At 37.5% G+C, this 11493-nt stretch overlaps 1 protein-coding gene and 1 pseudogene across 4 annotated transcripts in view; both read right to left on the bottom strand.

Annotated features, from left to right (window-relative positions):
* Positions 1-11493, bottom strand: part of Ttbk2 (tau tubulin kinase 2) — a 169937-nt gene that overhangs the window by 89464 nt on the left and 68980 nt on the right. The window lies entirely within an intron of this gene.
* LOC105741549 lies at positions 1465-3089 on the bottom strand (annotated as a pseudogene).

Raw genomic sequence — 11493 nt, 5'->3', positions numbered from 1 at the left:
AAGAAAAGAGGCTGAGAGAAAAGGTTTTACTTTTAAAAAAATCTATCTATCTATCTATCTATCTATCTATCTATCTATTTATTTATTTATGGCCCACTTAGTCCACCTAGGGGAGGGGCTGGCGCAGCATGTGGTGCTGGAGAAGGAATTGTGGCCCCTGCACCTGCCTAAGCAGGTGCTTTAGACAGCTGAGCTGTCTCACCAGTCCTACTTTTACTTTTTCTGAGTTTGGTTTAAAAACTTTTTACCTTGAATACTTACAACTTTAAAAAAAAATGAAGGGAGGCTTTATGCATAAACTGTATATTAGCTATAGAAAATTAAAAAGACAGTGAAGGAGTCTACTGTTTGACAGCAATGGTCCTATCAGCTAGTACTCACTACTGGACATCTCCCCACAATAAGGTATGCCCAACTATTTATAGTTCACACCCAAAAATAGCTTTTAATTACAATACGTTACATTATTTTCAGGCATATTGAAATCTAAACAGTTAAGAGTGGATATTTAAGATATTTTTAATTACCATGATAGCCAATTTTAAAATAAAAGAATATGCATTATTCTTTTAAATATCCTAAACACAAAGGGGAAAAACTTTGATCATCTATTTCCCTAAACTTCTCTAATTGGAACTCCCTTGAGGCTTCTCACAGTATATGAAATGCCATACTTTCTTTGTGCACATTTAGCATCTATAAACATGTGTACAGAGATATACATACACATATTCCATTTCAAGGAAATGGAACTCTGCTCCTTAAAGAATTTATGTTTATTAAACTTCTTATGTGTTACCTTTCTAGGCCAAGAGTAGTGAGGCATGATGACCCATGCTCATAATAAAGCAAAAGCAATATAAATTGTTAAATTCATTGAAAAATTTTTCCCCTATTTTGTTTTTTGGTACTAGGAATAGAATTCAGAGTCTCACACTTGCCAGAAAGACGCTGCAGCACTGAGCTACAACCCTGACTCCCACTGAGATTTCCCACATCTCCCTCTGAGATGTGCCGTGTGGATCATGCATAGGCCCAGCGCTGGGGCCTAGGCTTCCGGAGCATAGGGTCATTCTCCTAGGACCTGAGCTGTTTCTGTCACCAACACCAGTGGGTGCACAGGCCCAGGTGACTCCAGGTGCAGCTGACCCGCGGCCAGGCCCAGCCAGGGTACACGGTTTTAAGAAATTTTAAGTTTCTTTAAAATGGTCCATATGGTATGTACAATGTTACAACTGGTATAAAATTTCTTGCATTTAGTTTGAAATGCAAAAACAATGCATAAGAACAGTATTCTTTGAAAAATAATTCTGAAATGCTACCACTACATTATAACACCAACTTAGTATTAAGAGAAGAAACTGAATATTAAGTATTCAAACATTTACTCTCAATTTTTTTAGTACCAGTGATAAAGATTTTTTAAAAAGCTGCTGCCAAACTAAGCAATGCCTTTTTTTCCAACTACATGTAACATATTTTCCTATGTATAAATGTGCAACTAGTTTTTAGGATTTGCAATCTAGCAGCTCTGAACTTTGAAGTTCTTTTGTAGCTTCCTCTGATGCTTGTGACAGAATAGCTTTTCTTTCTGAAATAGTGGGTAGTTTAGGATGAGCAATGGCTGGGTGTGGTGGTAAGAAGAGGATAAAAACTCTTTTTCTATTACAGTTTCGGAAAAAAGTCTCAGGTGCTCCTGGAGGGCAAAGGTTTCCTTCCATAATTTTCTTCTTGTGCTTCCTCTTCCAAAATGCTCTCACTCGTGTCACTTCAAGTGGCTTCTTCACAGCTAATCTTCCCCAAAACGTCTTGCCTTTCATCAAATTCAGCAGCACTGTTTCACTGGTATCACTCCACTGCACTCTCTGCTTGGAGACTTGAGAACTGATTTACGAGGGACATATTCTCCATTCACAGTACCAAAAAAAACTATAAATGTCAGCAGGAGTTCTGAATAACCACTGTCAAAGCTGTTCTTTTGTTTACATTTGGCTTTTTTCTTTTCACTGAATTTTAAAGTAGCATTTTCCCCAGTATTTGTTTGAACCCCCTTAGGTCCAACAGTATAAAAAAAGTATATTGCTGGGACAGAGCTACCTCCAATCCCTGAAGTATCATGGTCAGGTTCATTACCACTACCACAGGCTTGGGATTTAGCTCAGTGGCATAGCACCTGCCTGGCAAGCACAAGGTTGTGAGTTCGATTCCTGGTAAGAAAAAAAAAAGAAATATCAATTATCATTACCACCATTACCTTCCTCCTCTTCCTCCTCCTCCTCCTCCTCCTCTTGCTCTTCTTCTTCCTAGCAATGATAAGAATCTGAACCATCTTTTTTTCTCAGCCATTCACTGAACAGTTCAATTTACTATTCATTTGACCACTGCGTCATTATTCTAACACCCTTAGGACAACTGTAAGGAGTAAGGGCATCTGTTACTTGATGTATCACATTCTTGTTTGTGTTCTGATATTCCTTCCCCTCTTCAGAAGAGGCTGTATCATCTCCAACTGTAATCATATTATCATCAGGTTTACTGTCGTGTTCGCCCAGCAATTCTTCTTGTCTCTTTAGTACTTCAAGTTGAGTTCACATTTCCTTATCAGCAAGAAAATCATTGGATTTTACATCATTGGCAAAATCTGCTTCAAAAATACCTGAAGTTTCTGGTTCAGATGAGGTTTATGAGCAATTCATTGTTTTCTTTTAAATTCAAAGTCATTTTTAATTTCTCCCCTTATGTCAACAATATCACCTGCAGCATCATTCATTTTCTGTGACTTCAACTCTGGATTCAACAATTTTCATCACTTTTTACAAATTATTGTTTTTCTTTTATCTTTGCCTCCTCCTAGCAGAGGCTGAGGCATGGGGTTTGGGTAACTTGGGGGCTCTATACCAAGGCCATTGGGTGGAAGCACTTTTGTGAGGTGAATGAGTCCTAAACAAGTGATTATGGGAACAGCCTGGCAGGTGCTTGGCCTGTGCCTTACACTGGGAACCCAGCACCAAGGAGGCCACACCCACTGTTCCTATCTGGGCTGCTGCCCAAGGCGAGTGTTTGCATCTCCCATGCATAGCACCTGCCATGCTTGGAGCCGCAGACCGGCCTTCCACAGCAGCACTGCTCCAGTGGGCCAAAAGTCTGTTTTAAACCGAGCATGGTGGCTCACATCTGCAATCCCATCACTTGGGAGGCTGGGGCAGGAGACAACTGCCATGAGTTTGAGGCTAGCCTGTGCTACATAGTGAGTTCAAGATCAGCCTGAATTACATAGAGAGACCCTGTCTTAAAATTTAAAGTCTGTTTCACTCAAGTTGTTGATTTGAGACTTCAAGAGAGGATGCTGATCATTCACAATATGAAATAAGCTAAGGGGGAAAAAGGTCTGGACAACTTTCTAGTCATTCACTAATATTCAAACACTGATTTTTAAATAAAATATTATATTGAACGTTTCCTGGAGAGAATACACATACAAATTAGATAGAAATTAGATTTATAAGGGGCCAGGGAACTAGCTCAGTAGAATAAGTGCTTGCCTGGCAAGTGTAAGGGCCTGAGTTCAATCCCCAGTTCCACCAAAAAAAAAAGAAATTAGATTTATAGAATAATTTTAGAGAAAATTTGTTTTACCTAACAGTGTTATACAACTAATGGAAGCAAATGAACAATGAATAAACCTTTAAAGATCCTAACAAAACTTCCTCTGATTGAAAGATACGCCACGTATGAACAATTGTATTTTTACAGCATTCTAAATTCTGGATGTATTAGACCCTACTATTCATAAGGGTGAAGAACTCAAATTTTTGAATCAAAAAGAAAATATTTTCTGAAACATCCAGTAGTACCCATTTTCCATTACAACAAAGAGTTGTATTTCTACATAATACTATCTCCAGAGTCTAAACTCTAGTTATCCAAAGGTGACTTGACCAATTGTTTTATTTTATTTTTATTTATTCATTTATTTATTTTAAAATTTTATTGCAGAGTATTTCTCTGGGTGTGAGAATACATTGGAAAGAAATCCATATATAACTAAATTTATTCAGATTTTACTTACTCTTCAATTTCTATGCAAATAGCAAACCATACTACCTGTTTAGGTCTTGATTACATACTTGTATCAATTCTAAGTACAGATCTGACTTTAGGTACAGCACATATTCAGAAAACATTTAGAATTGCTATAAAATATGAATTTTGCCCTTAAGTTTTAGGTGTACATCAGGTGCTCCTCTGAATCCTTCTGATTTTAAAACTAGAGAGTTATAGTTAATTTTTCAGTGACTTATAAGGCTGCGTCATTAATAGTTTTCACACTTAAAATAAGGACACAATGTGCCATATTTTAGGTTATTGATATTTATGAAACCAAAGTAAATTTATGATCAAAAGTCTGACATAATGATTAACATTTCTACCAACTTACAATCTGTCTGAAAACAAAGTAGCATAAAAAATATCAACATCTTTATTGTTTTGAGATATAGGGCAGCCAATCTGCTTTCTATTTTTCAAAAAGCTATCAGAGTAAATATGACTTATTTGGTAAGGCTATGATTTCATTATTTTGGTAAAATAGCTATTTCTCAAGCAATATTTTAAGGTTTATTTTATTTTATTGAGGAACAAATATCAATGAGACAGTTTCAAAGGTGATTAATAGGACAGTTTCAATAATTAATACATTGTACATTGTTCTCTTCTTAGTGGTTATCCATAGTACAAGATGCAGACAGAATATCCTGTCCAAACACTATTAGTACAAATCTTTCTTCTCACTGAATTAAGTGAAAGTACCTGTATATCTATCTTAACTATTCTGTATACGCAGACACAAAATAGTCCTTCCTTTGTATTGCCTTTTTTTTTAAAGTCCTGTCAGAGATGGGTATTCCACTGGCATCTAAATACTATAGCTGTGTGAATTCAGCAAAACAATCCAATACAGTCCAGCAGTCCACAATAGTAGTGGGTTATCTTCAGAAGTCGTTGACTTGAGTCTTTTACAGCTCAGCCTATTAATATGGCTTTACTTTATATACCTTGCTTTTCTGCTGTATGGTTAAGACCAAGATAAAGCAAGACCTATATAACAAGAAATGTAACTTTTGTATCTGATAAGGTCAGTCAAGTCCCCTCAGGATTTATCCTGTAGCCCTGTACTGCAGTTTGTGGAACCTTTGTCAGTGTCAGCCATGTGGATGAGTCACGGCCATTGCTTGACCAATGTGCTCTCTGTGAAAGCCTGAGAGAATTTTTTCTCTCCAGGTGATTCTCCTTAAGCACACTCTACATCACTGATCACATTGCTCTGTGGCCCCATAACCTCCTTGATCAGAAATTTTGGGATACAAATGAGTTACATGATGTTACAGTATAGGTTCTCCTATGTCCTGAGTCTTCACTGACCTTGAAAGGCGAGGGTCAAACTGTTGGCTGTCCTTGCAGCCCTTCTCTTTCTCTAATTTTTGATCTGCAAACTTAGGTTGTTAACCCTCCAGAAGAGAAGCTTATCATTACCCTACATCTTACGCAGTTGGGTTTAACTTCACTATCTGTCTGAACATCAAACATCTTAGGCATAACATGGAACAGGTATTTTTCATCAAGTATTGATATGGTGAACTTTAAGTCCCTACAGAATATGATGAAAAAACATTTAAAAATTAGATATATTTAAAAAATATGTGAGGGTGAAGCCAAAGATGCCAGAGACCCAGGAATTTTGAATAGGCAGAAACGTGGAAACTTGCAAGGGGGAGCAAAGCAGCCCAAGAGAGAAGCCATGGGCACTACAACCACAAGAAGTCCTGAAGGGGTGGGGCCATAAAAGCCCTTTGGCGTTCACAATTTGTTAAAGATTGCTTTGGATGCTGTACATGAAACTATAGAACTTAATGTTTGCCCTGCTGGACTTTGGACTTGCTTCTGTCCCAATCCTTTGTATTCCACTTGTAGCTTCTAGAATGAAAATGTTTATCGTGTGCCATTGAATGTTGCAAGTGTTTAACTTTTCATTTATAAAAGGCTCATAGCTAAGAGTGCACCTCCAATCTCAGAGGACTTATACTTTTCAGCAATACTGAAAATGTTAGGACTGTGGTAACTCTTAGAGATGGACTAAATGTCTTTTGTATAAAGCGATGTGCACAAGTCTTTGGGGACCCAGGGGTAAAAATGTTATGGTTGGGCTGGTGAGATGGCTCAGTGGTCTAAAGCACCTGCTTAGAACAAGCTTAGCAAAGCATCAGGGACCGCGGTTCAATCCCCCAGCACCACATGCCAGCCAGCCCCGCCCCCTGGTGGGCTGAGCTGGCCACACACCCCCCCCCACACACACAAAAATAAATAAATAAAATTTAATTAAAAAAAATGTTATGGTTCTAAAATAATATTGATGAATTTAATATTGGTTCTTAAGGATCGTTAAAACTGTGTTACAGTGTTTAAATTATGAAATGATAAGAATAAGCATGTCTTTGCATATGAAGACTGGTTTAAAGAAATGTATCTGGGGGCCACAGAAATAGCTCAGTGATCTAAGCACCTGCCTAGGTAAGTGCAAGGATCAGGGTTTGACCCCCAGCATGTGCTATACCAGCCCCATCCCCAGGCACACTGAGCCTGCCACTGAAACTGGATATGGCAGTGCACACCTGTAATACCAGTGCTGGGGAGGCTGAAACAGGAGGATCACTATGAGTCTGAGCTGTGTAGTGAGATCCTGTACCAAATCCATAAAAAAAAAAAAAAAAAAAATGATGTGAGTGTTATACCCACCATGTGTGTGAGGGTGGGGGTGGTGGAGGGGACAGGATAGCCTGCTTACAACATAAGGAAGAAGAAGCTTGCTTCTCTCCCTTTTTCTCTTGTTGTTTTTGCTGTCTTCTGCCTTCTCAAACTATTGCCCCTGTGTCAAGCCATCCTGCTTAGAGCCAGCTCATTATGGACTGGAACCTCTACAAAACGTGTGCTAAATAAATTTTCCTTCCTTAATTTTGGATGTCTGGTATTTTGTCTCAGCAATGAAAGGAAAGTGACCAAGACAGACATAAATGACCAAACTTCACATGAGAAGAAACAACCTGAATACACCTATATCTGTATCTAGTAAAGAAGCTGCATCAAAATTTAATAATATCCCCAAAAAGAAAACACTTAGTACAGATGGTTTCATTGATAAATGCTACCAATGCTGGGCATGGTGGCTTACACCTGTAATCCCAGCTCTAAGGAAGCTGAGGCAGAAAGCTTTCCAATAGGTCAAGTCCAGTAAGAGACCCTGTCTAACACATTTAATTAATGCTACCAAACATTTAGAGATTATACCAGTTCTTTATAATCTCTTCAAGAAGAGAGATAATACTCCTTGCATCTTAAATTCTATGATGTTAGCAGATAACCTAATATCAAAATCAGGCAAACACATTGAAAGAAAAGAAAGCTACAAGAATGCAAGGATGAATCAACACACACAGATCAATAAAAATAATACTCCGCATAGTAGAATCAAAGATAAAACCCCATGATCATACCAATGTATGTTGAAAAAAAACTTTGATAAAATCCAGTACTACTTCATGATTAAAAATTCTATGTAAAGTAAGTATAGAAGAACCTTATGTACATGACACAGAAGCACCAAAAAAAAAAAAAATCTACATCAGAAGCCTTATAGATATGATAAACCAATTTAGCCAAAGTGAAAGGGTACAAAATAAATATACAAAACTCTCCTGTGTTCCTGTAAACCAATAATGAACCCAGCAAAAAAGAAATCAGGAAAATAATTCCATTCACAATGACATCAAAAAAATTAAATACCTCACCAGATGTGGCACATACCTAATCCCAGCACTATGGGAGGCTGAGGTAAGAGGTTCCAAGATGAAGGCCAAGCAAGGTTACATACATAGTGAGTTCAAGGCCAGCCTGAACTACATAACAAGACTTTGTCTCAAAATAAATAAATAAAAATATGAACAAATACCCAAGAAGTGATCTAGCTTAGGAAGTGAAAGACTTCTATGATGAAAATGACAGAACTCTGAAGAGAGACTCAAAAACATATTACAAAAAAGAAAGACAACCTCTTCCTTGGATTGGCTACATTAGGTAAGTGCTGTACCACTAAGCCATTTATATACACAGCCCTTGACTGGAAGAACTATTACTGCTAAAATGGTCATATTAACAACAGTTATCTATAGATCACACTACTAATCCCCATTAAATTACCAAACATTCTTCAAAGAACTAGAAAAAATCCTTAATTTTATTTGGAAACTATAATAACCATAGCAACCCTCAGGAAAAAAACAGCAATGCTGGAAGCATCATTACTATATCAACCTACACTACAAAGCTGTAATGACATACATAATATGGCACTGAAATTTCTGTAGACCAGTTGAACAGAACAAATGAAACTGTTACACCTACAATCATGTGATTTTTTGAAGAAGAGGCCAAAAACATAAGCTACAGAAAAGATGGTGTCTATAATAAATGGTGCTGGGAAAACTGGAAAGCCAAATACAGAAAATTGAAACTACATCACCATCTCTTACCCTATATTAGAACCAAATCAAAATGCACCAAAGACTTAGATTATTATAAAACTAGAAACACTGCAACTGTTGGAAGATTAAAAAAAAAAAAAAGGAAACACCTGAAACTACACACACACACACAGGGAAAGACTTCATGAACAAGATTCCACAAGTATAGCAAATAATATCAAGAATCAACAAATGGGCCTATATTGGACTAAAAATCTCTGCACAGCAAAGTAACAATCAACAGAGTAAGGACACAACACACTTAGTGGAAGACTATCTTTGTCTAGTTATTCTTCTGATAAAAGACTAACATCTGTAATGTACAAAGAGCTTTAAAAAATTGACCCCTATAAAAACGATGAACCCAATCAAAATACCAGCTGCATTCATCACAGAACTAGAGAAAACAATCTAAAAATTCATACAGAACCAGAAGAGACTCTTAACAGCAAAAACAATCCTGGTCAACATGAGCAAAGCAGAAGTCATCACAATCCTGGATTTCACATTCTGTTACAAATCTATAGTGATAAAAACAGTATGGTACTGGTACAAAAGCAAACATGCACAAAGGAAGTGAAAACAGCCTCAGACATATTTAGCCATCTGATATTTGACAAAGGACCCAAAAAGATACACTAGAGGTAAAACAGCCCTTTAAATAAATGGTGAGGGCCGGTGGTATAGCTCAGCAGACTAAGCGCTTGCTTAGCTAAGGGCAGGAGCCAGGGTTCAATCCCTGGCTCCGCTGTGCCGACCCCGCCTCCGGGTGCACTGAGCCAGCAATGGAGTCCGGGCGTGGTGGTGCTCGCCTGTAATCCCAGCACTTGGGAGGCAGAAATCAGGAGGATCGCTACTAATGTGGGCTATGTAGTGAGACCCTGAACAAAAAGAAAAAAAAAAGAAAGAAAAAACCAATAAATAAATGGTGATAGGAGCTGGGCATTGGAGGTGTAATCACAGCACTTGGAAAGCTAAGGCAGGAGGATCACTGAAGTTTGAAGTTAACCTCGGCTATTCAAGCCTAGCCTGAACTGTGAGACCCTGTCTCAAAAGCAAAAACAAAACAAAATGCTATTAGGCAAAGGCAGAAGATTCAGTCTAAACCTGTATCTCTCACCATCTACTAAACTAAAATCAAAATGAGTTCAAGAGAAACAATACACTTGAAGATAAAATAGATTAAACTCTGAAAGGCATAGGCAGAGGCAAGGACTTTTTTTTTTTTTTTATTTTTTTTTTTTTGTGTGTGTGTGTGTGTGTGTGTGTGGCCAGCTCAGCTCACCAGGGGGCGGGGCTGGCTGGCATGTGGCGCTGGGGATTGAACCGCGGTCCCAGTGCTTTGCTAAGCTTGTTCTAAGTAGGTGCTTTAGAACACTGAGCCATCTCACCAGCCCAGGCAAGGACTTTTGAATAGAGCCTCAGTTGCACAGGAAGAATCAACAAATGGGACCTTACCAAATTTAAAAACTTTTACACAGCAAATGAAAAAACCAATGAAATGGAAAAACTATCCACAGAATGGGAAACAAATTTCTCCAGCTATTCCTAATTAAACCACTATCTAGAATAAATGAAGTCAAAAAAATTGAGGCCCCACAAAATGAAAGGCTCAATAAAAAAAAAAAAAAAGGTGGCAATTGAAATGACAAATTTGCAACAAATAAATGAAAACATATTCAACATCTCTGGCCAGTAGAGAAATGCAAATTAAAACAACAGTGAGATTTATCTTATTCCAGAAAGAATGGGCATCATTAAGAAATCAATAATAAATGCTGAGAAGGTTGGGGAAGGGCCCTTCTACATTGTTGATGGAAATAAGAGATTTCTCAAAATACTAAAAAAAATTCCATCTGATCCAGCTATTCTCCTTCTACATACCTTCCTAAAACAGACATATTATAGGAAAAAGAAAAAAGACATATTACAGGGATACATTCCTATGTTTATAGCAATACAACCATTATAACTAAAACTTAGAAGAGGTCTATTTGTCCATCAACAGATGATTGGATAAAATGTGGTATTTATATATAATAGGGTATTTCTTTGCCATAAAAAAGGATAAACTTCAGTCATCTGTAGGAAAATGGATTCACCTTGAGACCATAATTTTAAGAGAACTACCGGGCACGGTGGCGCACACCTGTAATCCCAGCACTTGGGAAGCTGAGGCGGGAGGATAGCTGTAAGTTCCAGACCAGCCTCATCTACAAAGTGAGCTCAAGGCCAGCCTGAAATGCAAAGCAAGACCCTGTCTCAAAAAGACCAAAAAAATAGAAACAGAAAATATAATTTTAAGTGAACTAGATCAGACATACAGCTTAAATATCACCAAGCTTCTCTTCTATGAGAAACTCAAAGTATAAAAGAGTAAAATAAAAAATAGATATTCTTGCTTTGGCAGCACATGTGAAAAATAAAAGATAAGTAAGTGGAACACGAGATAAAATTTTTGTAAAAGGGAAGGAGAACAAGAGATGAGGGAGAAAGGATAAAAAAATTAAGATCTATTGTACATATATAACTTCCCACAATTAATGTAATCATTGTTTACTGAAAACATATACTAACAAAAACAAGTATGCTAAGTTTAAAAAAAAACAGTGAAAATAAACAAAGGAACTGAACAGATACATCTTAAAAGAAGAAGTTCAAATGTCCAAATAGTGTTTGAAAAAATATTCAACATTTCTGGCCATCAGAAAAATGCAAATTAAAACTATATTGAGGGGCTGGAGAGATGGCTCAGTGGTCTAAAGCACCTACTTGGAACAAGCTTGACAAAGCATAGGGACCGCGGTTCAATCCCCCAGCACCACATGCCAGCCAGCCCCGCCCCCTCGTGGACTGAGCTGGCCACACACACACAATAAATAAATGTTAAAATAAATAAATAAATAATTTTAAAAAAAAC

The sequence above is a fragment of the Octodon degus genome, unplaced genomic scaffold (assembly GCF_000260255.1).
Source record: "Octodon degus isolate 3935 unplaced genomic scaffold, OctDeg1.0 scaffold00002, whole genome shotgun sequence".
Taxonomy (NCBI): Eukaryota; Metazoa; Chordata; class Mammalia; order Rodentia; family Octodontidae; genus Octodon; species Octodon degus.
The sequence above is the reverse complement of the archived record's forward strand: the minus strand, read 5'-3'. Positions and strand labels throughout refer to the sequence as shown.